The sequence below is a fragment of the Ciconia boyciana genome, chromosome 15 (genome assembly GCF_034638445.1).
Source record: "Ciconia boyciana chromosome 15, ASM3463844v1, whole genome shotgun sequence".
Taxonomy (NCBI): Eukaryota; Metazoa; Chordata; class Aves; order Ciconiiformes; family Ciconiidae; genus Ciconia; species Ciconia boyciana.
Window position 1 is genome coordinate 224,512 of NC_132948.1, and position 25,078 is coordinate 249,589.

Sequence of the window (25,078 nt, forward strand, 5' to 3'; positions counted from 1 at the left end):
TATGGTAAACCGTATCCTGTAAGTAAGTTAACAGGAAGCAGTGATCCTCTTAGGGTGCGTCTAGCATGGCAGTGGAGACCAAACACGGACTGAGTAGCTGTTGTCGTTGGGGCATACTTTGTCTTCCCTTCACAGGCACCTGAATGAGAGAACATCTGTTCCACTAGACACCCCAGTATATTCCTTTCAACCAGGAGACCAAGTCTATGTTCAAGCCTGGAAAGACGAACCTTTGAAGGAATGCTGGAAGGGACCATAGTTGGTGTTACTAATCACCCCCAGAGCTATTAAAGCAAAAGGAATAGATTCTTGGATTCACTGCCCGCGAGTGAAGACCTCTCCACCGGAAGAGTGTACATCAAGAGAAATCCATAACCCATACAGATTGTCTCCAAAGGGAATTACTTCCGTATTTTCTTCTATTATTGGGAACAATAACATCGTTAACAGATCTCTGTAAATACACTGAATTCTTTCAGGTGAAAAGTGAAGGAAAGAGAGAGAATGATACCCCTCTTATACTTAATGATACTTCTACATGTCGGCAGGGGGGAACCAAGAGAGCCATCCAAATCCACCTGGGGTTCTAACATCCACCTGGGGTTAAGAGAAAAAAAATAGGAGGATTGCAAACAACTAGCAGATATCACCACGCAAAACAGAACGGCCTTAGACATGCTCCTGACTTCACAAGGAGCAGTCTGTACAATGTTAAACACTACTTGTTGTGTTCACATTGACCAGAGTGGACAAATCTCAACCGATCTCCATGAAATTTGGCAACAAACTAAAATTTTACATGAAATTCAAAAGGGTGATGCTTCCTGAGGACTTGAAGAGACGTGGAGATGGCTGACCTCTTGGTTCCCTCATTTAAGACCGTGGGTAAAGAAGCTGCTGAGCATAATACTGATTGCACTGAGCATCTTTGTATGTCTGTATGTGCACCTGCAGGCGTTGCTTAGCATTCACTAAACAACCTGAGCAGAAAGTGAGACTTATCTAAAAAACTAAAAATGCTTAGATAGTCTCAAAGGGGGGAACTGTAGCCAATTAAACATAGTCAATTAAAATTCAGTATTATCCAGCTATGTGGGAAGATTCAGATGCGAGAAGTACGCTACAGCTGGTGGAAGGCCAAGGCACACACACAGCTGATAAGGGGGATTCATACTGGAACGTGGAACGTCTGATCAAGAATTACTGTCCTTGGCAGTGACACACATCCCCAAGAAATATGTGAGCCGAGTGAAACATTGTGACAACAATCTGACTTCATTACTACAAGTGGGATAAGAAGCACCCTTACGCGAACCATCCTCATTAGAATCCTAAGAATCACACCCCTTCAGCCGGAGACCCCGGCCCAAGCAGACACCCCTCACCTCTGAGCACGCCTAGAACACTAAAGTAGTGCTGTCGCTTTAAGAGTAAGGTACGGAAAAGGAGGCCAGCAAGAAACTGTTTTGTGTCATCGCGCACGCATGTGTCTAACTAAACTGTATAAACATTGTACCTGTTCGAACAATCGGTGTGCTAGCTTTGCGGAGTTACCACCTAGCACCCGCTCTTGCGCAAAACTTGGAATACGCTGGTATCTGGGCTCTGTGTGTGATACTGGGTGCTGCACACCGGGGAACAAACTCCCTTTGCGAGACAACGCAGCCTGGCCAGCATCCAGCCCTTTCCTCCAGGGAGCGGCAGGGTCTGCCACGGCCGTGCTGACATCCAGCCCGGAGGCTTGCCCAGTGCTCACAGCAGCAGGAGGAGCTGCTCTCCACGAGAGCGCCCGAGCCTGGGCCCCTGCACCCAGTCCCAGGGGCACCCACCGGCTCGGCCCGGGGATGCCCGCGGGCTGCGCCTCTGCCTGCTCCCACGGGGACCCGCTCACGGACCTGGTGGCCAGGCGTTTCTGCCCCTCGGGCCCTGCCGGTGCCTCGACAGCCTCCCACCGAGCAAGCCCCACACGCTCCCTGCCCCCAGGCAGCCAGGAGCTCTCCGCTTCTGCTGTGACCCGCTCTCCTCCCGCTGCCCCACGGGAGCCCGGTTCTCCCTGCGGGACTCGGCCAACACGGGCTCTGCGATCAGCTCCCCCACCACCCGCGTGCTCCCGCACCCCGGCTCCCCCCTTCCTTCTCCCCGCCAGACGGCCAAGGGGGGTCCCAGCCGTCCCGCCTCTGCTCCCAGGGCGGCACCTCCGTCCCCGGTAGCAGATCAGCCCTATCCATCCCTGCCCCGTCTCCACGGGCAGACGACCCAACGGCCGTGCCCAGCCAGGCCCCGCACACAGCCCGGCTGCGGTGCTGGCAGCCCCAGCAGGGATGCGCGCCCGCACCCGGCCTCCTGCCCCGGCTCCGGCCTCCTGTCTGCAGCCCCCCAGCCCCTGCCTGCAGCCCCTCTGTTACAAGCTGCTGCGAAACAGCGACTAGTAAAAGCAAATACATACATATAGAGACACACATTAAAAAGAATATATAGATACATGTACATATACACTACGCGTGCCTACGCCTTTCCCCCAGGAAAGCAAATACCCCTTGCCTCGTCCCGCTCAGTGGGTTGCGAGATGGGTGAATCTTTTCCATTCCCCGAGGCCTCGTGCACCGACGAGGCCCATCTCTGCTCGGCAGAGCCGCGGGGCCGGTAGAGTCACGGCAACGACTCAGGGGAACAGTCTGACTAGCAACTTATCCACAACTCACCCATAGTGGGAGAGCAGAGGAAGAGAGCAGCGGGAAGGAGGAGAGAGGCGGACAGAGAAAGGAAAAGTCTCACCACCCTCCGATCCCGCCATGACAGGCCTGACCACCCTCCGCTCACGGGCGCGCGCCCGGCTTTTCGTGTCTTTTCGACTCTAGCCCCGCCTCCGGTGACGCCCCTTGAGGACTTCCCCGGTGCTTGCTCTAGAAAGTTCTCAGTCTTCTGCGCAGGCGCCGGGGGAGGGGGGCGGTCGCAAGCCCCCTCCTCAGACAAGCGCTCTGTGGCCTCTGGCCATGTCTGGTGAGCTCCGTCGGAACCCGGGGCCGCGCGTCCTCCGACGCGCTCTCCGCGTCCCGCTCTCGCCTCGCCTCGCCTCGCCTCGCCGCGGCGTTTGCGACGTGAACTCTTTCCGTCTCTCGCACCCCTGTGGCACCAGAGCAAAGCAAAGGGATGTGCGTGACCGGCTATTCAGGGAACCCCCACGGGGCGGCAAGTCCGGGCGCGGGACCCGCTGCCTGCGCGCTGCCCACCCGTGACGTGGGGTGTCACCCGCAGGACGCTCCCCACCCCGCTCCCAGCGGCGGGGCTCATTGGCGACGGAAAAGTCTCCCGTGGGAGGTGCTGCGCGTCCCGAGCCTGGAGCCAGCCGGGCGGCCCCGGCCAGGGCCCGCTCGGTCCGGGGAGCTCCTGCGGGGGAGCGCGTTTGGGGTGGGCAGCCAGGTACCTTTTCCGCCCTGTTTGGTGCAGGTGCGCGGGTGGGCGTGGGACACCAGGCCCGGGACAGCCCTTGCCGACTCCTCTTTCCCGGGAAGGGCAGGTCGCTAGCGCCGTGTCTCTGTCCTGCGCCCATCAGGGTTTCTTTGCCCTGCCAGCTGCTGCCCAGCGAGGAGGTTTCGGCTGAGCTTAGCAGGGATGTCCCGGCACCCGCCTCAGGAGACCTCCTGCTTGGCCAGCGTCTTGACCGCTTCGCCTTGGCGGGGGCTCCGGCACCGAGCCGAGCCGAGCCGTGCCGAGCCGAGCCCAGCCCAGCCCAGCCCAGCTCAGCCCAGCCGGTCGGGGCGCAGCGGCAGGGGCGGGCAGCGCTGCCTGCGGGCGCGGTGCGGGTCCTGCAGCCGCAGGTGATGGTGGGCAGGAACCGGCCCCTCGGCACCGCGCACCGGGCGCTGCAGCTCCGCGTCCGGCTCCGCTCCGGCGGGGGAGCGCGGGCTCGGAGACCTCCTGCCCACGGCAGGGGTAGGTGGGCACATGGGGAGGGACGCTGCCAGGGAGCGGGGGGCTGGGGAGCGACCCGGGGGTCCCTGTGTCTCCGGCAGCCATTGCCCTGGTGACAAGGACAGCGATGCAAAGGGACGGAGCCGATTCTCGTGATTCCGGCGCTCTCTAGAGGCATAAAGTGCCAGCCAGGGCTAAGCGTGCGCCAGCCCTTGGCTGCACCCCCGGCAGACTTTGCCTTGTGCTCAGCCCTGCTGGCCAGCCTGTCGCTGCCGCCGGGCTCGTTAGCCGGCCGCGTCTGGGCTAGCCCCGCTCTCGGGACGGTACATCCCACGCGTGAAGCGTGGCCGGGGGTTGCCCGGAAAGTGGAACAACTCTGGAGCGTTTTCCTGCTGCTGCTGCTGCTGCTGCTGCTGCTCCCGTCCGCGCGATGTACGCGGCGGTTTCCCTCCCGGGTCCCCGCCGGTCTCTGCCCGCAGGACGTGACCCCTTGGGCTCCAGTGGAGCAGCCCTGCCCCGCGCGCGGGGGCTGGAAAGCAGCGCGATCCTGCCGCAGCTGCCGCGGGGACAGCCCACGGGGGAGAAGGGGTGGGCTGGGGGGAGGGTGGGTGCCGCGGGAGGACAGCGGGGCTGGGTGGGCTCTGGGCAGCACCGCCCGGGGCTGTCCCTGGCGGGGGTCTTCCCGTCGCGGCCCCCGGGATGTTTGAGGACACGGGTGCCCGCTTTTCCAGGGAGGAGCGGAGGAGCTGGCAGAAGGAGCTGGACAGGAGCGTGAGGAAGGGCAGCTGCCCGGCTTTGTGCTCCCTGGGGACAGTCGGAGCTCCCAAGGGGCCGGGCCGGGCCTTCCCCCCCGCACCCCCGTTTTTGTCAAGATTTGCGCTCTGACTTCGTGTCGCGCTTAAGTGTACGTTGGGGAAGCTTTGTTTCCCGCCCCGCAAAGATAACGCTGGCTTTCCTGTAACGGATGAACAGGAATCTTTTCTAGAGCTGGAAGCAGAAGCTCCTTGGGTTTTGGCATTCAGATTTTCCTAGCTTGCTCCTGCCGGCATCCAAGGGGACCATAGATTTCAGGGGTGCCGTCAGGACATTACTCTCAGGGAGAGTATTCATTCCTGTTTCTGGACAAATATGTTGGCGTGATTTTCTTGCGTGATGCCCGCTTGATCTGCAGTTGTTGTTCTCCTTGGCAGGCTACGCTGCTGCTATACCTGATGCTGTATCCCGAGGAGAGGAGAGGAGCCGTGTGCCCAGGGACACTGGAGTTGGAGAGAGAGATGGGTACCTGTCCTTGCGCGACGAGTGAGCTCATGGCGACAGGGGCTGTCCTTTGGGTTTGCGTCTCCGTAGTCCCTGTGTGGGAGCCCAGAGCCGGCGTAATCGTCATGAATAGCCCTCTGCGTGTGTAAGGGAACGACATTCACCCATGGTTTCATGTCGAAGCTAAGAGGCCCTGCTTTGGGACAAGGGGGTGGAGCAGACGGCCTCCAGAGGTCCCTTCCAACCTAATTCTCTTTCCTGGGAAGATGAGCTCTTTGGAAGCGCTGACCCGACCTGGCGGATTGTCAGAGTTGCAGAGAGACGTGGAAATCTGTCCCCACATGCACCAAAAACCTCTGAGAGGTGGATGCTCTGTTTTTCTCTCCACACAGGTTTGTCACCTGCTGCCACTGCTTTGAATACTCCAGCAATACGCTTCCCCCTGGGCCTTTGTCCTCCGCCACCCTCAGCAGGTGCCTTGTCCCCCAGCGCGTCCTCCCCCAGCTCAGCAGTCGGAAAGGCACTCGCAGGACACACTGCAGAGGGAGGGAGGTCCACAGCCACCACCAGCAGCCTGGGTAGAGCTGGCAGCCCGTCTGTGCATTGCTAGAACCGCTCAGGATGAGGTGGAGAGCAGACGTCTGCTCTGTGCGTCAAGCAGACCCTCAAAAGTTACCCTCCAAACAGAGTCAAGCCTCTGGGGACGTGTCCTGCCTTCTCTTCTCCCACACAAAGACGTGGAGTGCAATGGAGCGTGAAGTAGAAAAGGTGCCACGTCCTGGGCCCTGGGGCCTGGGTATATCATCGGTTACCTTCTAGGGTACTGACCCTCTGTCGTCTTCTCCTTTTCTCACAGGGTTTTCCTTTCACACAGTATTAGCTGTGGGCAGTAGCGTGTGTTCGCCCCCTTGGTTTCATCAAAAGGTATCTTGAGAAGTTTTCTTGAGAACTCTGTTAGCTGCTGGTAAGTGCATCACAGCATGATGTAGGTGGGAAGGGACCTTTGGAGGTCTCTAGACCAGCCTCCCGCTCCAAGCAGGCTCAATTAGAAGAGGTTGCTCAGGTCCTCCTCTAGTTGAGCTTCCAGTATCTCCAGGGATGGAGATCCCATAGCCTCTCTGGTCCCTGTTCCACTACGTGAGCCATCTCATGGTAGTTTTTCTCCCTCACGTACCCCGTTGGAGTTCCCTGTGTTCTAAGGTGTGCCCACTGCCTCTTGTCCTGTCACCGTGCACCTCTCAGAAGAACCTGGCATTGTCCTCTCTGCCCCCTCCTATTAGGTAGCCGAAGGCAGCAGTTAGGATCCCCACAAGCCTTTGCTACTCCAGGCTGAATAAACCCAGCTGCCCCCACCTCTCCTCGTGCATCCTGTGCTCCCAGCCCCTGGTCATCTTGGTGGCCTCCGCTTGATTTGCTTCTGTGTGTCAGGGACTCTTTTTCTGTATTTCTCCGGGAGCCCCGAACTGGACACAGTACTGCAGATGGGGGCTCGCCAGGGCAGAGCAGTTTTTGTGAGGCTCCACGTTAACTTTGTTTGTGTCCCGACTCTGCTTACCCTCTACTGCTTTTTTGGGTAATAAAACGCAAGTTGTTATTCCAGAAGCTTAAGAGCGTCTCGTTCCCTGTAGGCTGCCGTGAACACTGTCTTTTGGTTTGGTTTGGTTTGGTTGGTTTGTTTTTTTTTTTTGACGAGAACGATGTTTGGGGTCTACAGACATTTCCTGAGAGGCAAGGAGGAGTCCGGATGCTCCCTAGAAGCACCAAAGTGGTGCAAGCGCTTGTCTGAGCCCGGTTCCCCAGGCTGGGCTGCTGTCAGAAGCCAGTGAGCACTGCCTGCCTCGTGGTTCAACAAGGAGGAGCTCCACATTGTAACGGCAAGGATGGCCTTTACAGAGCAAAGTGACATTCTGACTGTCCTGCCCCGAGGAGGCAGATCGGCATCTGCTTTTGTTGTGTGTTTAGGTTTTTAGTTAGTGAGTTAGAAGCCTCTTCTTTTATACCAAAATCTGTTTTTGTGGTTGGCACAAGGGAACTCATCGGGACGCTGTTTCTCCTACAAGTGTCACTGTTAGGGTTTCATGGGATAAAAAGTGGCTTTTTTTTGATCGTTGCTCAGCTAGGTCACTGATCATTGGAGCTTTTCGGTTGTGTCTGTTTTAGAAGCGCAACGTGGCTGCCAGAAAGGCTCAAGACAGCTATCCAAGGGTGTGTTTCCTCTCAGAAACCCCGGATGAGAGTGACGCTGCTGCTGCTGCTGCTGCTGCATTTCTGTGGCCCTCCAGGAATCACACTCTGTGTGTGTAGCAGGGGAATGAAAAAATCTCTGGGCATCTTTGCATGAAGGGTGCCTAAACCAAGAAAAGGCAAACCTGACATCATCGATGTTTGGGAGAGAAAGGGATGAGCTACCCGTGCCGCTGTCAAGGGACTGTCATGAGGCACCAGAGTTAACGTTGAGTTGAGAGGCCTGGGCAGAGCCCAGACCCCTTGGAAAGCAGTTGCAAGACCTGCCACAAGGTAAAGGCCAAGTCCTCTGATGCTTTGGGCTCACACTGGAACCCAAAGCGCTCCAAGCCCCCAAACGCAGCTGCGGTGCCTCTGAAGTGCAGCAGCAGCAGCAGCAGCAGCAGCCAGCGCAGAGCAGCACGTGGCCGTGGGGAGCCGGAGCAGGGGGAGGTGGAGCAGGGCCCCGGGTGACCCGGAGCAGAGATGCAGCAGGGAGCTCTGGGGGGCAGAAAGGGAAGAAAAGGAGCTGTTGTGGCGGCTGAGGATCGAGCCCCAGCCTCCCTCGCGGCAGGTCAGACGTCTCCCGGAGCCTCCCCCCACCTGCGCCGCCGCCTCTGCAGCACGGCCCCGGCCACCTCCAGCACCCGCCACCGGCACGTCCTGCCCCTCTGCCCCCTCCCACGGCTGCGCCAGGGCTGGAAAGGGGTTGCCGTGCTGGGGCGCACGGGGCGCTTTCTGCCGTGTCCTGCCACGTCACGTCCACCCTTCCCCTCTGCAGCTGGGGCCGGTCCCCAGCGTCCCCGGGGACTTGCCCGCAGCCCTGCTGTGCCAACGATGCAGCGATGTGCTGCGGAGCGAGCGTCGCCAGGGTCTCTGAAACGGGGTCCCCCTTGATCAGAAAGCTCATCAACAAGCCGTCCCGTCCCCGCCTGAGGTGTGCTGGCGGGGTCCCCTCCACAGGCGTCCTCACGGAGGCATCTCTGGCTGGACCAGGAGACCCCCCCGGCCTCCCCACGGCACAGCTGTCGTCAGAGACACCGCGGAGCCCGTTCCCTGTCCCCGGTGGCCGGAGTTTGGCCGCGTCCCGGTGCACGCAGCCAGGAGTCGGTCGCGCTCTGACCCACCCGATCAGCTCAAGGCACGAACGTGCCAGTCGGGAGGCTTTCCCCCAAAAGCGCGGCAGGGCTGTGCCCCGTGGAAGGACGCGGGTACGCAGGGGTGCAAACGCACCCCTGGGCAGCACAGTCCTGCCCGCCAGCCCCTCGTCACCGCCAGCACCCCGAGGAGAGCCCGGCCTCGCCTGCAGCCGCCCCCCGCTCTGGCGCCGCCGCCGGGACCCCCCGCCCCAGGCGGGCACCGGCCCCTCGCCCAGCGGCGGGGCGGGGCGGGGCGCGGTGCGGTCCTCCGCGCCGCTTGGGGGCGCGGCCCTCTGCCGGCGCCGCTCGGCTCGGCTCGGCTCGGCTCGGCTCGGCTCGGCTCGGCTCGGCTCCGGCCGCAGCCCCGGCCCGGCCCCGCCTGAGGCAAGGGCGGGCGGCGGGGCCGGTGGCCGTGGCGGGGCCTCTTCCCCTTCAGTGGAGCGGTGGGCTGCCCGGTGGTCGCCAGCGCCGGGACTGCCCGGGGGCCTCGCAGGCCGGCAGCGCGGCTGAGGAGGCGGCGGCGACGGCGGCATCATCTCCCCTCTCGGCGGGCCGGGGCGCTGGGCCGGCGTCCGCGGCGGGTCCCGGCCTTCCCCCAGCAGGCCCGGGCAGCCCCGGCCCCTGCCTCCCGCCCCGGGGCTGCGGGGGCAGCAGGGGACCGCCTCCCGCTGGTGGCTGCCCGGCGGAGGCCGGCGGGCAGCGGGGAGGCGTGCGGGTGTGGAGAGAAACGAGTTTCTTCCGGCTGTACCCGCCGGGGCTGCGGGGACCCACGGCAGCCGGGGGTGTCCCTCACAGCCCGGTGTCGGTCACGGACCGCGACACAGTCCTGCCCGGGCTTTCTTGCCAGCCCGCGGGGCGAGAGGCCTGTAGAGCTTCAGGGACGTTGGTAGTGACGTTTCCAGGGCAGTGCCGCTGAAGGCGGGGTAGCCATCAGCTCGCAGTCTGTCCTCTAATCCTGCTGGAAAATACCCTGCTTTGTTGGAGCGGACACTGGAATCAGCGATGTTCTGACTTGCAGGAGATCTGTTCTCTCTGCAAATGTCCTCTAGAGGAAAAACTGCATGTAATCTTTTCTTCTCATATGACAGAATGAGATCCGGTGGAGGGTTTTAGTAATTTACCTTGGAGTCTCCTGCTTCCCTAGGCTGGCATTCAGGGAGAAAGAAAGATGGCGTTGAAACCATTTACCTGTCCGTTGCCCGAAACAAGGTTTCTTCATGCAGGCAGGCTTGTGTACAAATTTAAAATCCGGTATGGCAACTTCAACAGGTAAGCATGGTAAAGCTGAAAAGTCAACCTGCAGTTTGATGACTGCATGTAGCAGTGAGTTAATATGAGACCCTAAACTGAGGTCTTGGGGGCTCCTCATTTCCTGCCTTCCTTCCCTGACCGTGAAAGTGGTCACTTAAAAGTTGCTACTGTATTTGCACACGCTGAGCATTGGCCTGAGAGAGTAATCTGAGCTGTAAGAAACGCTCCTGTTTCACTGCCATGTGTGGATTTTGTGCTTCAGTGGAAAAAGAGGCTGTTTTTGCTGACAGTATTTTGAAATTTTGTAAGTGTTTAACTGAGAAGCTGTAGAGCCTTTGGAGTGGTTTAACCCCAGGCGGCAACTAAGCCCCACACGGCCGCTCACGCGCTGCCCCACAGTGGGATGAGGGAGGGAGCCGGAAGGGTACGAGTAGGAAAACTCGTGGGTTGAAATAGAGACAATTTAATAAGTAAAGCAAAAGCCGCACGCGCAAGCAAAGCAAAGCAAGGAATTCATTCACCGCTTCCCATCAGCAGGCAGGTGTTCAGCCATCTCCAGGAAAGCGGGGCTCCATCACGCGTAACGGTGACTTGGGAAGGCAAACGCCGTAACGCCGAACGTCCCCCCCTTCCTCCTTCTTCCCCCAGCTTTATACGCTGAGCGTGAGGTCATATGGCGCGGAATATGCCTTTGGTCAGTTGGGGTCAGCTGTCCCAGCCTTGTCGCCTCCCAGCTTCTTGCGCACCCCCAGCCCCCTCGCTGGCGGGGTGGGGTGAGAAGAAGAAAAGGCCTCGACTCTGCGTAAGCACTGCTGAGCAGTAACGAAAACATCTCTGTAGTATTGTCCTGGTTTCAGCTGAGATAGAGTTGATTTTCTTTATAGTGGCTGGTATGGGGCTATGTTTTGGATTTGTGCTGAAAACAGTGTGGATAACACAGAGATGTTTTAGTTGTTGCTGCACTGGTCAAGGACTTTTCAGCTCCCCATGCTCTGCCAGGTGCAGAAGAAGCTGGGAGGGGACACAGCCAGGACAGTTGATCCAAACTGACCAAAGGGCTATTCCATACCATATAAAGCTGGGGAAGAAGAAGGAAGGGGGGACATTCGGAGTGGTGGCGTTTGTCTTCCCAACTCACCGTTACGCGTGACGGAGCCCTGCTTTCCTGGAGATGGCTGGACACCTGCCTGCCCACGGGAAGGAGTGAATGAATTCCTTGCTTTGCTTTGCTTTGCTTTGCTTGCGTGCGCGGCTTTTGCTTTCCCTATTAAACTGTCTTTATCTCAGCCCTCGAGTTTTCTTACTTTTGCTCTTCCGATTCTCTCCCCCACCCCAGTGAGGGGGGAGTGAGCGAGCGGCTGTGTGGTGCTCAGTTGCTGACTGGGGCTAAACCACGACAATTATCCCCAGTTTTCAGCACAAATCCAAAACGCAGCCCCATCCAAGCTACTGTGGAGAAAATTAACTCTATCCCAGTCGGAACCAGCACCGCCTTGGAGCTCTGTGCTCAAAGTATGTACTTATTGCTTGGGCTGTCTGCTGTTAGCAATGTGCCTTTCGCTGGCCTTGCAATCTGGCGCTCAAGTGTGGATGTAGAAAGAGTCTTTGGAGAGTCTCCCTGGCTGCTGGCGGTAGATGTTTGTTGTGCTCTCGGGATTTTTTCTCTCAAGGTTCCCTTTCCGCTGCCACTCCTCTTTCAAATGCGTTTGTGACAAACCTGTCCTGTTGTTTGGAAACGACAGCATGCCTCTCCTGCAGGCAGAGGGGCTGAGCAGGACTTTTAGGATAACTGCTTCTCTCAGTTTCTGGAAGGCACTGTAGTGGCAAGCCTGAGAAATGAGAGTGAAGGGAGAGTGTTTTAGTCTGTGGTACTGCTGGCATGCAAGGCAGAGAAGGGAAAACAGCCTGTGGGTGTGCAGGGGACAATGAGTAGGAGGGTTGTGGGAGGTAACAGTTGTGTGGTAAGCCTCAACTAGGCAGTTCTAGTTAGGAGCCAGCAAAGAAACTAAAGCACAGGGTGCTGAGTAGTCTGGTCACCTGGGGAAGATGTCAAACAAGTAAAGAGGATGATCCTTCAGAGGTGGAAGAAGACTTTTCCTGAGGGTATTGCCCTGGAGGAATCTGCTTGTGTCTGCTGGTCCAACCCATAGAGATGACGGGCAAGTGCTTTTGCGAGTGGGCAAAACGTTGACCAGCTCACTCAAGTTGCTCTGGAGCTTTTGGTTTGAGAGGGAACTCGGAATCCTGGAGGCTGCAATCTGTAAGAATCACAGAACTCTGAGCTACTCTGGAAAAGGCGCTGGAGCTGCTCAGTTTTCAGGGTAGTATTGCAAACCAGGTGCTTATAGATTGTGTCCTGCTGAAGGAGTGTTCTGTAGAGCTCAAAGTTGGTCTGAAACTTTATGATTTGTTGCTGCCTCAGCCCCTGATAAATATTAATAAAAACCCCCAAAGCAGTGGCTCAGCATAATCTGGCTCCCTGTGTACATCCTTCAAGGCTGTGATCGTCAGCAGACAGCAGTTCAAGGTTGGTGCCCTCACAGGCTTTTGGAAGGTCTTACAAACCGTTGAGGTTAAATCTCTTTTCAGATGGTGGCAACCGTGCAGAAACTAGGACTGAGATCCTTTTGAGTCAGCAAGTATCCCTGCATCAGAGAAACAGAACAGCGTTGTGCCGTCCCGAAAACCCTGTTTTCATGCGAGGGAGGGTGCAGCAGGGTTAAAATGCCATAGGCGGTGACTCAAGCATCTGCCTATAGAGTGGTTTTATGAGCGTGAGTGAATTTCCTTTTGCAATCAGATGTGCGCAGAGATTGCCAGAGCCTCGGTTTACTCTGGAAGTGACTGTTGTTAGCTGCAGAAGAATGGAAGAGAATGTGCTATGAACATCATGCCCATTGGGCTGTCTCCAGACCTGAAGCTACATTAAATCTCACGCCACACTCGTCTCCTTTTTCCTTTGTAGGCTGGCTCTTTGAAATTCTGTTGCATGACTTTATTTTGGGATGAATCGAAACGCAGTTGTTTCTTTAGCTTTGCTTATGAGCATTTTGCTGGAATAGTGTCAGATCCAGGAGGATTAACCTTCCTGCTTGTTTTGTTCTCTGTGTTGGTTTTGGAGAGGAAGGCGTGTTGTCTGTCTTGTGGTGTCGGGTAGTGTTCAGGAGATCCTTGAAATGCTGCTCTTGTCTGTGACTAAGCTCTTTCCCTCAGCGTAATCCCTTTGGAAGGCACTGCCCGTCGTGTGCGTATGTTTCTGAACAGCCTGCAGGTGTTTGATCTCCTGATGGTCAAGAGAGCACTACGTTTGTTGGAGTTTGGCAGTCTGTCATTGCCCCTGCATGTCTCATGGTCTGTGTGCGTTGCAGCATCAGTTCTTGCACTTCATCGTTCTACTTGCGGGAACAGGACACGAGACTTTTGCAGCACCTCTTGTGTTTCATAGCATTGTGTTTCATTCCCCACCAGTGTCCTTTCTCTGTGCAGATGGCCTTGCAGGCATCTCCCTCTTCTTGAAACAGCGTCATGCCTTTTCTCACTCTGGCATCGGAAGGCAGATTTACGACAGGGTAGTTCCAGAGGGATTGGCAGTTACTTTCTAACCCACTGTTCTCAAAGACCTTCTCAGGAGGGAAGATTCTTTCTCTTTTAGCCCACAAGCTTAAGAGGCTGCTCTGACAGAGCTGCTGTTAGGCACACCCTTTAGGTGACAGGGTCTTCCCCAAGACCCCTGTTCTCCTCCTCCTGGCTGTTGCCCATCCTCCCAAATGTCCCAGTGCATTTCATCCGTTTTCCAGATACCGCTACCCATTTTAAATTTAGTTCAAATCCCTGCCACACTACTGCCTTCCTGGCCTTTTCCCTCTCCAACTCTTATGACAGAGCCTTATCCGAGGAGGCAAACTCATTCCTCTTGGGACTGTCCACAAAGAAAGTTGCCTCGTAGTATCAAAGGAACAGCTGCTTCTCCCACTGTTCCTTGGGAGGTGAAGAGTTGCATCAAATACCTGGATTTCTGCATGTTTCTGCATGATGACGTGCTGCCCCCATTTCAGGAAGCTTTTGGACCTCTCCACAATTGGCTGAGCCTTTACGCAGATGTCGTCCGTGGTCGTCTGTGGGCTTGCTTGAAATCTCAGGTGGCCAGGGCGTACTGCCTGCTTGCTCCTGTAGAACTGGTTTCAAGGGGCCAATCCCAGCATAGTTGCTCTGCAGGGATTCACTGCATAGACAATAACCTGCAATAGCCTGCTAGTTGCATGGTTCCCTTCAGCCTGCACAGATAAACTCTTGTATTGAAACAGCCCTCACCTTGTTGTGAGCCCAAAACTTTCTTCCACAAGAGGGGTTTTTGACAGGTTTGTTGGATTTTCAAGATAGGAAGGAAGTCTCCTTGGTAGAGGCGCCTGGTAACTCCTCAGGAGCATTCAGTACAGAAGAACGTCTCTAAAACAAGCAGGCTTATTCGTCTCTAAAACCTGCATGACTTTTTTTTTCCCCCCAGCTTACCTTTGCGGGATTAGTGACAGGTCTCTACTCATGCCCTTTCTGGCTCCTTTCCTCAGGTGCTCCAAACACTCTGTTGGTGGGATAAGGGTCTTCCTCTGCAAGATGCTTTTTTATTCCCCACTTTGCTATAGTCACTGTCCCCAGGATGCCTCTGCTCCTCGTACAGTGGCTGAGTTTCCCAAACATTGGAGTCCTTGAAAGCTGGAGCGCCAGGTTAGCGTGTTGGACCCTGAGAAATAACGTGGTAGGTGGCGGACATCGCCGTAACCTCATATTGTGTTAACTAATGTGGGAGGACATGTCCTGAGCTCTTTCCGGGTAAACTGGAACTGTGATGAATGAATCATCAACTCAGCAAATAGCAGTTCAGGTGAGAAGAACCTTCTCCAGAACAGATGCTCGTGCCACCGTGACTCGTACCTGAAATTGGCCCTACTCAGGGCACTGTTACACTGAGAGGGATGTCCGAACACAAACCGTTGTCTTTACGAATACTGGACCAGATACTACGAGTACCGCATGAAATCACGGGCAGATGACCTCTCCCTTCTGTGCATTTTTAGGAGGTCAGAGCCAGGTGCTTCTGTGACATGCTCGCCGTTTGGTTTGCTTTCCATTTGGTTTCTTTTGGTATTCAGGATGAGAAGAAAGATTAGGTTTAGGAACAAACGTATCAGTAGCTCCTGTACTTTCTCAGGATTCTTCTGGTCATTCCTCCGGGGCTCTTGTTCAGTTTATCAGCGGTGTATGACTTTGGATCCCAATCCACCTGGTGTTTTTGAATGCATCTCAACAAGGGAAGGGGCTCGTTAAGCATAAAGGAAATCTGTCTACTTAGTACACGTCGGATTGACTTTACAACATTGGCACTCGATTCAGGAGGAGGAGCGTGGAAGTGCCGCAGTCACATGGCTGTTAAATAGACTGCATGTCCAGCTCTCGTCCAAATGCCTTCTAGGCCTGCGATTTTGACAGTAGGCTCTCTGGTCAGGGTGATTGGAGTCGAGCCTGCGCCTCTTTCCACTTACCAAGTGCGCCAGTAGCAGTCAAAGAAAGAAATGAAGAGAACTGAGAGACGCTCAGCCTGTCACTGCAGATAACTTTCCTAGCTTAGTTAATCCTCTGAGACTAAACTGCAAAGGTCTCAGGCCATCTGAAGTTTAGGAGGTTGCCTGAACCTGAGCTTAATGCAAGAGAAACACCTTCAGGGAGTGGATCTATTCTTCTATTATCTTCTCTCTATGACAAGGCTGGTTTACTCTCTTAAAGAAGCTTTCATGCCGATTTTGTTGTTTGTGGTCCTTTGTATTGCTGTTAGCCATCCTAATGGGTATTCCTGGCTCAGCTCTTGCTTCCGGCACTTTTCACTTTTGTCCCTTCCCTGTTACTCTGTTTCTTGTGAGTATGTCTGAGCAGGGCTGATGTCTAGGGGCCTGTATTGTCCAGTGGCTGTTATTTCCCACAGCACCTCTGTTCATGTTTTTAAAAATCTCTGCCTATGCCACAGCTGCTGTTATTCTTTCACCATCGGCTAGATTAAAGTCACTCAATGAATTACAGCTTTATGTTGGGCCTGTGAATGTCCTGAGGAGGGAGGGGTAGAAATACATTGGTGAGGAAAGTCCTCATAGTAGCAGGAAAAAAAAGAAAATCACAGAACAAGAGAGTAGACCTTGCCTTTTAGTTCTTAAAGCAAGCAAGCAAACAAACAGAAATCTCCCGTGCAACAGAATTTTACATTGTGTAAGAGTTCTTGGGTTCCTTTTCCTTTCAGAATTCCTCCAAAGAAAAGGAGTGTGAGTTTAGTCCAGCATCCCTTACCGTGGGCTGTAACCAAGTGGGTTTCTGTAAGTAAGGAATTCCTGGATTGTTTCATTCAAATGGGTCATATGAAATCAAAAGCTGTAAGGATTACATTGGTATTAGTTTTCCTTTAGAAATTGTGTTTGGTGTTTTCCAGCGTGTGAGATTAGGAATTAGAAGCACCGGAAAGCGGTAGGTCACCAGTGATTTTGGCTGAGACTCTCATCCCGCGTAATGGATTCCCACCCGTAGAGCTAGGCTGCGCAGCTCTTTCAGAGCTGGCCTGCGAGATGGGAGCCTACCTCCGAATCGGTCTGCATTGTGATTGCTTTGAAACCGCCCAGGCGTCACGTCAGTCAGAGTCTGGACCCACCTCTCAGTTTCAGGGTCTGCCGTTGGGTATGCAGGGAGTGTGGAGGGAGCAAGCTTGTGGTTTTGTACTTGCTGCTGTTTCTTACAGGGGCACCTGTGGAATCTAAGCTTGAACGAAGAAGAGCGAGTGGTCAGGCTGAGGGTGCGATGCAGGTACCGCAGCAAATGAACCAAATGGTAAACAAAGGAAACGTGGAGTCAGAAGGAAGAGGTCTCTCCAAGTTCTGGAGAAGGTACTAATCCTGCAGCTATGAGCAGATGCAGTCCTGGCTCTGTCCGAGCCTGTGTCAGAGACCGTGCCTGGTTCTGGCAGTTCAGGTGATTCTACATATCCATCTTGAAGAATGGATACCTCTTTTCTGTGGTTAAACCAAAGTCTCCCAAGGCAAAGGAACACTCAGGGACGTCCTTTTGTCTTGTGGTAAGGTGCAGCATTCCCAAGACATGTTCCTCTTCTGAGCTGTCTTTGGGAAAAAACCTCCTCACGGGAGAGTTACTGACCTCAGTCCCAGCCCTCATACGATGTGGCTTTTATCAGCTGAGGAGTGCCATCTCCAGCCCAATTTCTAAAGGACTTGAACAGCGCCCCTTCTTGCAGGGCCTTCCTGGGACAGACCTTCAGTCCCGCTAAGGTAAGTATGACCTTTATTTGGCCTCTTAGCAACTGTGGCCTTTGTAACGTTGACTCCCAAAGACACCATTTTAAACCAAAAGTAAAGTAACCGTGCCAACAGTTGCTGGGCATTGCTGACTAAACGAGTGCTCTAAAGCTGTCGAAGCTGTATCCCGCAGGAGTAGTCTGTTCCCTGCACAGCCCAAGTTGAACGTCGGCAGTAACTGTGTTTGTTTGATAGGTGAGTTAGTTTTGGAAGAAATAAAGCTTCTCGTTAATCATAATGTATGCCAGTCCCTTTAACTATTGAGACTAGACCATTACGGCACAAGTTATTCTTTATGTTTCCTCTGTTTTTTCAGTCTTCCTCTGTATTATTTTGTGCTGGGCTTGTGTCTTTCTGGTGGACAGAAATTACCTTGTTATTACAGTTCTCAGAGAAGTATTTTAAGTGTACTGTGCCCTTGTTGTTGTTGTTGTTTCCCCAGCATAATCTTTTTGCCACTACAGCATCTTTTTGGTGGAAGGAACTGACCTGTAAGTACTAATACCTTGTGGAAAGGTAAACTTGTAGCATGAATGTGGGGTTGCATTGTTTCTTTTGTAATTCAGCTTTTCACATTGCTTGTCTCAGCTATTAAATGCTTTAAATGAAACTCTACTTTGTTTACATTTTCAGGTTAACGTACTGAAGATGTTGGGTTAGAATGTCTTTTTCTTCACCACCTAGAGTTTTTGGAGAAGGAGCAACAAGCTTTAAGATTTTGATCCTTGAGCGTCATAAATCGGGAACTTTACCTTTAAAAGTCATTCTATGAGATTCTAATAAAAGAAGCATCAGCTTGGAACTGCGTGTTATTTTAATCGGTCCTACCCTGGCAGAAAACACTCTTTCCCTCCAAGAAGAAGGAGAGGTTTCTAGTATTACGTGGACTCCTGTACTATGCTTCACAGCATTAAAAAGGTCAAAATGGGTGAAAATATTTTGCATTAGACTTTACCACTACACTACAGCTTGCGTAATTACTTCTGCCTTCGATATGTAGTGGGATGAGGCTGGGAGTTAAGATTTCAGACGTGCCTAGGGCATGCTCAGGCAGCTTTTTGCCATCACGCTAGTGCATGTGCGATAAACCGTCTTTGTTCAGCTGTCTCCTGAGCTGAGACACCGAACGTGCACGATGCTAGTCTAACGCATAACACTGAGCGGTTGTTACTTTACCAGGAGCAACATGCGGCCATTTAACTGCGTCTCAGGGGTAACTTGTCTGGCAGAATGAGATGATGCTCTAAACGAGTCAGATAACGCAACATGTGGTCTGTTTGGCTTCTTTCCACCCTGGTCCACGGATTATCCACCCTACATACCGATGTATTCATTCCTGGACTCCCGTCAGCAGTGAAACAATGCTTTCCCTCCAAGAAGAAACGGAGCTGAGAAACTAGTTCCGTTTATCCGGTTCTCCTTAGTCCTGTCCCACAAACACTGGTAAAGGCTGAGTGCACCAGGATTCAATCCCTTGTACTGGGGGACTGTACAATGAGATGGACAGTGGTGAGGGCCAGGAAGTGGATAAAGAGTTGACCAGCTGGACAACAAGCCATAAATAAGGGAAGATATCCATGAGTTGATCTTCTTTAGCACTGGCTATGCCAAGAAGATGATGTCCCACTGTCCTGATCTGACGTGCAGCGGCATAAAAAAGGGCCTTTACCCTGCAAGAGCTGGGACTGTTCAGCCTGGAGAAGAGAAGGCTCAGGGGGGCATTTGACCAACGTGTGCCAGTACCTGAAGGGAGACTGCGGAGAGGACGGAGCCTGGCTCATTGCACTGGTGCCCAGTGGCAGGACCAGAGGCAGTGGGTTCAAACTGGAGCACAGGAGGTTCTCTCTGCACGTCAGGAAACGCTTTTTCCCCGTGAGGGTGACCGAGCCCTGGCACAGGTTGCCCAGGAAGGTTTTAGAGTCTCCCGCCTTGGAGATCTTCAGACACCGTCTGGACGTGGTCCGGGGCAGCTGGCTGTAGGTGGCCCTGCTTGAGCAGGGGTTGGACCCAATGACCTCCAGAGGCCCCTTCCAACCTCACCCACGGTGTGATTCTTTGAATATTTCCCGAGGGAGTTTCCTTCCCTTGCTAACCTGTCAGTATCTCGATCCATGAGTTTTTTCTCACTTTTGCCCTTCCGATTCTTCCCCCCATCCTGCTGAGGGGGGAGGGAGCAGCTGGGTGGGGGCTCACCACCCCGCGAAGGGGCTGCAGCCTGCAGAGGAGCCAGGCGGGAGCACAGGCAAAGCGTGAGACACCGCTGTGCAGGGACCCTGAGCCCTGCACCCCTCGTTGCCCGGCTGACGGGACCGAGTGTGACCTGCAGCAGTAACGAGCGGGAGGAGAGGAGTCTGGGGTGAAGCTGAGCCTGGGAAAGGGGAGGAAAGAAGTTAAATTGGTCTACTTCAAATGAGCGTGATCCATGTCTACCTCTGCTGGGGAATCTGGCACTGTCCCGCATGAAGGAGCACTGTCATCCCTGAGGCCAGGCATCTTTTGGGCAGCCTAGCGCTGCTCAGGCACCAAGGACTAAGCTGTACCTTGTGAGATCTTCCCTCTCACCGACCCCTACCAGAGCAGACACAACACAGCCTGGTAACATCCCCTGAGGGCTTCAAGTCTCTCCAGTGCCTTTCCTGTAAACTCACCTGCAGGCAGGGTCAGGGGGAATTACCAAGGAGGGGTAACCAAAAGCCATGCCATGTATTAAAAAAAATCAAAAGTCAACGTTTTCATCTGAGCGTGTACTGTACCCGTAAACCAGACTGACACGGACGGAGGTGCGGTCAAGGAGACACGGACAGGTAGGTACATATGAGCACAGGAGGATGGAGAGAGAGATGGTGACAGACCTGAATTACTGACAAGAATCAGTAGAGGAAATCTGGCCCAGAATTAGGCAGACAAAAGTAGGGGAGGACAGATGTGAGAAAGAGAAAAAATGCTTGTTGAATTGTTAGCAGAAAGACACCCAGGCAGCTGGCCGCATGGTGGTGTCAGTGGTGAGGTCGGCGGAGGAGGAATACTTTGCTGGCTGAAGCTACAGCACGCACACAAAGACATTTTGATTTCTCAAACTGGAAAATGCCATTAGAGAAGTATGGGCAATATTTGCAAGACGTGCATCCGTTTTGGAAACGTCATTTTAGGCGATAAAGAAAATGGTTTAATCAAATCTAAACAAAAATGTTTTTAATTTTAACTGGGATAGGCATCCCGTTAACTTCAAGAAAGCATCTTGTTCCTTAAACAAGTGGCCTTCTTCTAAAAGGAAAGGGAAGGATACTTAAAAAAGACCAAGCAGAAACAAGCAAGCAGGGCTATTTCTCGGGGGGACTCTTCCCTCTCTTCCCCATAAACGCTGGAAAAAGGCAGACGCTTCCAGACGTACCTGGGCTCACGGCACCGATGCCGTATTGTTGGCACTGGTGACTATGGACCTTGGTGCTCCTCGCAGCCAAAGTCAGTGTGATCAGGCCGGAGAGCTCGTTGGTGAGAGAAGTCGGAACTGGAAAAGGCTTCTCCGTTTTTCCTCTTCACGCAGAACATTTCTGTGCTACTTACCCACCCCCCAAAAGGGGGGATCTCATCTGCCCTGATGCTGCTTGTCCTGCTTCTGGCTTTGCCAGTCATTCGTGCGTATTCAGCGGAATGTCCTGCCTCTCTGTGGTCCCCTGTGCTTGTTCTGTTCTTTATTTTGTGACTTCTGGCACTCAAAAGCCTCCTCTGTGCAGCTCTACATGGCTCGGCCTGCTCCTAGAGCGGCCCCACTGCTCACACACTTGTGTAAAAAGCTTGCGTAGGATATATAGCATATAGTCTGTGCAGTCCCTGACAACACCCTCAGAGAGAGCACGTGCAGGCAGACAGCCCTTCTCCTTGCGGGAGAAGGCCGGGCACTGCACAGGGTAGGTGCTCTCAGCTTGCTCTTACCAGCCAGAGGAGCGGGACAGCTCCAGCCCTGAGCAGGCACCTCTTGCCACAGGCAGAGGCTGACCGTGAGCTGCCTGCTCAGAGGCAGGACGGTGCGGTGGCCCTGTCTGAGAGGATGCTTAAACCTCCTCTGCACACGAACCCCAGGAGGGAAAGGGGATAAGGAACTGCGGCGGGGGGAGGGACGGAAGGCCCTAAAAATGAGAAAAGAAATGCATGCCTGAGAAAACCGGGAATAAGAAGTACGTTGTCCAGGGGAGAAGAGAAAAACGAGGGAAGACCCTCGGCTTCCCCCCGTCCCCTGTCAGCAGCAGTGTCGGCGCGTGTGTGGGCTGTCTCCCTGCACAGCCCTGTGGCTCTCCCTCGGCATGGCTCGCGGCTCTTCTCTGCGGACGTTCCTGGGACCCTGCGTGGGTGTCCCGCTGCTGTGGGGGTGAGCAAGAATCTCAACAGGACTGCTGCAGCAGGCTCTGTCCTGGGAACGGGGAGCGGTGATGGAAGTGGGGGTCAGGCTGGCTGCGGGCTGACAGTCAGATCCCATTTTCTGGCTAAGAGGGATTTATCCACCACTGAAGGTGTTCTGCCACCCTGCAGTTCTCCCCGGCTTGACCCCTGGCACCGTTGTGACCTCTCTGCCGCTATGGCTGGACTGCTGTTTGGGGTTTTAAGGCAGCAATCTGATGTTTGGATGTTTTGGAAAACTGAAGAGAACTGAAAGAGTTGTAATTCGGGGTCCTTCTCGTGCTCCCTGCCGAGAGGCACCTTTACTGCCGGCAGTAAAAAGGGGGTTTAAGCAGCGGGCACTTGTGCTGCCTTCTCCCCGGCACCCATGCATGAAGTAGAAGAGAAGGAAGTGCGAGCAAATCCATTTTGGCAACGGTACCGAGCAACAGGAGCCGACCTGCGGCACCAGTGATAAGCGCAAAACCAGGGACGGTCACAGCAACTTAGGGGGATCTGTCTCATGCACGGGGTCCCATATGTAGGCATGTAAGTAACCTGTCCCAAGTATAGGTGCTGTTGTGTCGTTGATGCACTTAGGTTATCAGAGGTAAGCGTGTATTAACCTGTACTACTACAGGGATGCTGGGTGCTGCTGTGGCTGTTGGGTGCTAGCTTGAGCTACAGATACACAGACAGACACATTTGCTTTCTTAACCCTGGGCATAGTGGCTAGCGGGGATTGCGTGGCAAGTGCTGGGGGCAATCTGTAATAGGGCGGAGAGGTTCAGAGGAGGAAGCCCCCATGCGCGCGTGTCTCGGGGGATGCCAGGGACCGCCGGTCCCGGTCTGGCCCCCCCGCCGGCCGGGGAGCCCTTTGGGTCTGGCCCCCGTCCGAGGAGGACAGCAGGAGGGCGCTGGGTTTCTTCTGCCTGGGGAGGGGGCGGCCGAGGGGGTGCGATGCCGTCCCCCAGCGCCCGGAGGGGTGCGACCCCCTGCCCCGGGGCAGCTCAGTCGTTGTGACGTTGTGCGTGACGCCGCTGTCACCCGCTGTGAGGGCAGCGCAGTGCCAGTGCCCGTGCCCCGGGGCAGACAAAAGGGGGTCCTTTCGGGTGCCCCCCCGCCAGGCTGCCCCGCGAAAGGGGGGTCGCCGCCAGGACAGAGCCGGCCCCAGCCCAGCCCTGGGGCTCTCCCGATGCCCTTCCAGGGCACCGGCGCACCCTGCCAGGACAACGGGGACGCGAGGGACACCGAGCGGCTGCCACAGGACGGCCGGGCACCAGGGCCGGGATCGCGGGGCACCGCAGGACGGGAGCGCGCGGCAGCTGCGTCCCCATTCGGGTCAGAGCCCTCTGCCCTCCCCTCCCCCTGCTCTGCCCTCCCCTCCCCCTGCTCTGCCCTCCCCTCCCCTGTCCTCGCCTCAGCCCTCACCGCACCGCTTGGGGCGAACCGAGCCGAGCCGAGCCGAGCCCGGAGGAACGGAGCCGAGCCCAGCAGAGCCCAATCCTCTGCACCGCTCCTGCCAGCGCCGGCCCCACATCTCGCCGACTGTCCCACATCTTCCCCTCTCCCCTGCCCAGCATGCCCCTTCCCTTCCCTCCCCTGCACTGGGGCTGCTACCCGGGATCTCAGCTGCCTACAGCAGAGGCCAAAAGGCTCCGGGAGATGCCTGGGAGGAGTCTCAGGTGGATGCCGGAGGAAAAATTTGCTTTTAAAAGAGAAAAAACATCTCGGGTAGCTTCCTTGGAGGAGTCTGGGGCTGCTACCCGGGATCTCTGCTGCCTTCAGCAGAGCCGAAAATGCTCCGGGAGATGCCTGGGAGGAGTCTCGGGTGGATCCCGCAGGAAAAATTGGCCTTCAAATGACTAAAAACATCTCGGGTAGCTTCCTTGGAGGAGTCTGGGGCTGCTACCTGGGATCTCTGCTGTCTACAGCAGAGCCAAAAAGGCTCCGGGAGATGCCTGGGAGGAGTCTCGGGTGGATCCCGGAGGAAAAATTTGCATTTAAAAGAGAAAAAACATCTCGGGTAGCTTCCTTGGAGGAGTCTGGGGCTGCTACCTGGGATCTCTGCTGCCTACAGCAGAGGCCAAAAGGCTCTGGGAGATGCCTGGGAGGAGTCTCGGGTGGATCCCGGAGGAAAAATTTGCATTGAAAATAGAAAAAACATCTCGGGTAGCTTCCTTGGAGGAGTCTGGGGCTGCTACCTGGGATCTCTGCTGCCTACAGCAGAGGCCAAAAGGCTCCGGGAGATGCCTGGGAGGAGTCTCGGGTGGATCCCGGAGGAAAAATGTGCATTTAAAACAGAAAAAACATCTCGGGTAGCTTCCTTGGAGGAGTCTGGGGCTGCTACCTGGGATCTCTGCTGCCTTCCGCAGAGCCAAAAAGGCTCCGGGAGATGCCTGGGAGGAGTCTCGGGTGGATCCCGGAGGAAAAATTTGCATTGAAAATAGAAAAAACATCTCGGGTAGCTTCCTTGGAGGAGTCTGGGGCTGCTACCCGGGATCTCTGCTGCCTTCAGCAGAGCCGAAAATGCTCCGGGAGATGCCTGGGAGGAGTCTCGGGTGGATCCCGGAGGAAAAATTTGCAATTAAAAGAGAAAAAACATCTCGGGTAGCTTCCTTGGAGGAGTCTGGGGCTGCTCCCTGGGATCTCTGCTGTCTACAGCAGAGGCCAAAAGGCTCCGGGAGATGCCTGGGAGGAGTCTCGCATCAATGCCAGAGGAAAAATTTGCCTTCAATTGACTAAAAGCATCTCGGGTAGCTTCCTTGGAGGAGTCTGGGGCTGCTACCTGGGATCTCTGCTGTCTACAGCAGAGGCCAAAAGGCTCCGGGAGCTGCCTGGGAGGAGTCTCTGGTAGATCCCGCAGGAAAAATTAGCCTTCAATTGACTAAAAACATCTCGGGTAGCTTCCTTGGAGGAGTCTGGGGCTGCTACCTGGGATCTCTGCTGTCTACAGCAGAGCCCAAAATGCTCCGGGAGATGCCTGGGAGGAGTCTCGGGTGGATCCCGGAGGAAAAATTTGCAATTAAAAGAGAAAAAACATCTCAGGTAGCTTCCTTGGAGGAGTCTGGGGCTGCTACCTGGGATCTCTGCTGCCTTCAGCAGAGCCCAAAATGCTCCGGGAGATGCCTGGGAGGAGTCTCGGGTGGATCCCGGAGGAAAAATTTGCAATTAAAAGAGAAAAATCATCTCGGGTAGCTTCCTTGGAGGAGTCTGGGGCTGCTACCCGGGATCTCTGCTGCCTTCAGCAGAGCCGAAAATGCTCCGGGAGATGCCTGGGAGGAGTCTCGGGTGGATCCCGGAGGAAAAATTTGCATTGAAAATGACTAAAAACATCTCGGGTAGCTTCCTTGGAGGAGTCTGGGGCTGCTACCCGGGATCTCTGCTGCCTACAGCAGAGGCCAAAAGGCTCCGGGAGATGCCTGGGAGGAGTCTCGGGTGGATCCCGGAGGAAAAATTTGCATTTAAACGAGAAAAAACATCTCGGGTAGCTTCCTTGGAGGAGTCTGGGGCTGCTACCTGGGATCTCTGCTGTCTACAGCAGAGCCAAAAAACTCCGGGAGATGCCTGGGAGGAGTC

At 55.1% G+C, this 25,078-nt stretch overlaps 1 long non-coding RNA gene across 6 annotated transcripts; it reads left to right on the forward strand.

Moving 5' to 3' along the window:
• The first annotated feature begins 8,844 nt into the window (after positions 1-8,844).
• On the forward strand, positions 8,845-17,919 carry LOC140659975 (uncharacterized). 6 transcript variants are annotated; one of them, XR_012045291.1, is made up of 4 exons: positions 8,845-9,800; positions 16,066-17,320; positions 17,568-17,616; positions 17,759-17,919. It is a non-coding gene; the product is annotated as an uncharacterized lncRNA (long non-coding RNA). The 6 variants fall into 6 exon arrangements; XR_012045293.1 differs by having other exon boundaries at positions 16,066-17,098; positions 17,201-17,320; positions 17,568-17,919; XR_012045292.1 differs by having other exon boundaries at positions 16,066-16,784; positions 16,893-17,320; positions 17,568-17,919.
• The last annotated feature ends 7,159 nt before the right edge of the window (positions 17,920-25,078 follow it).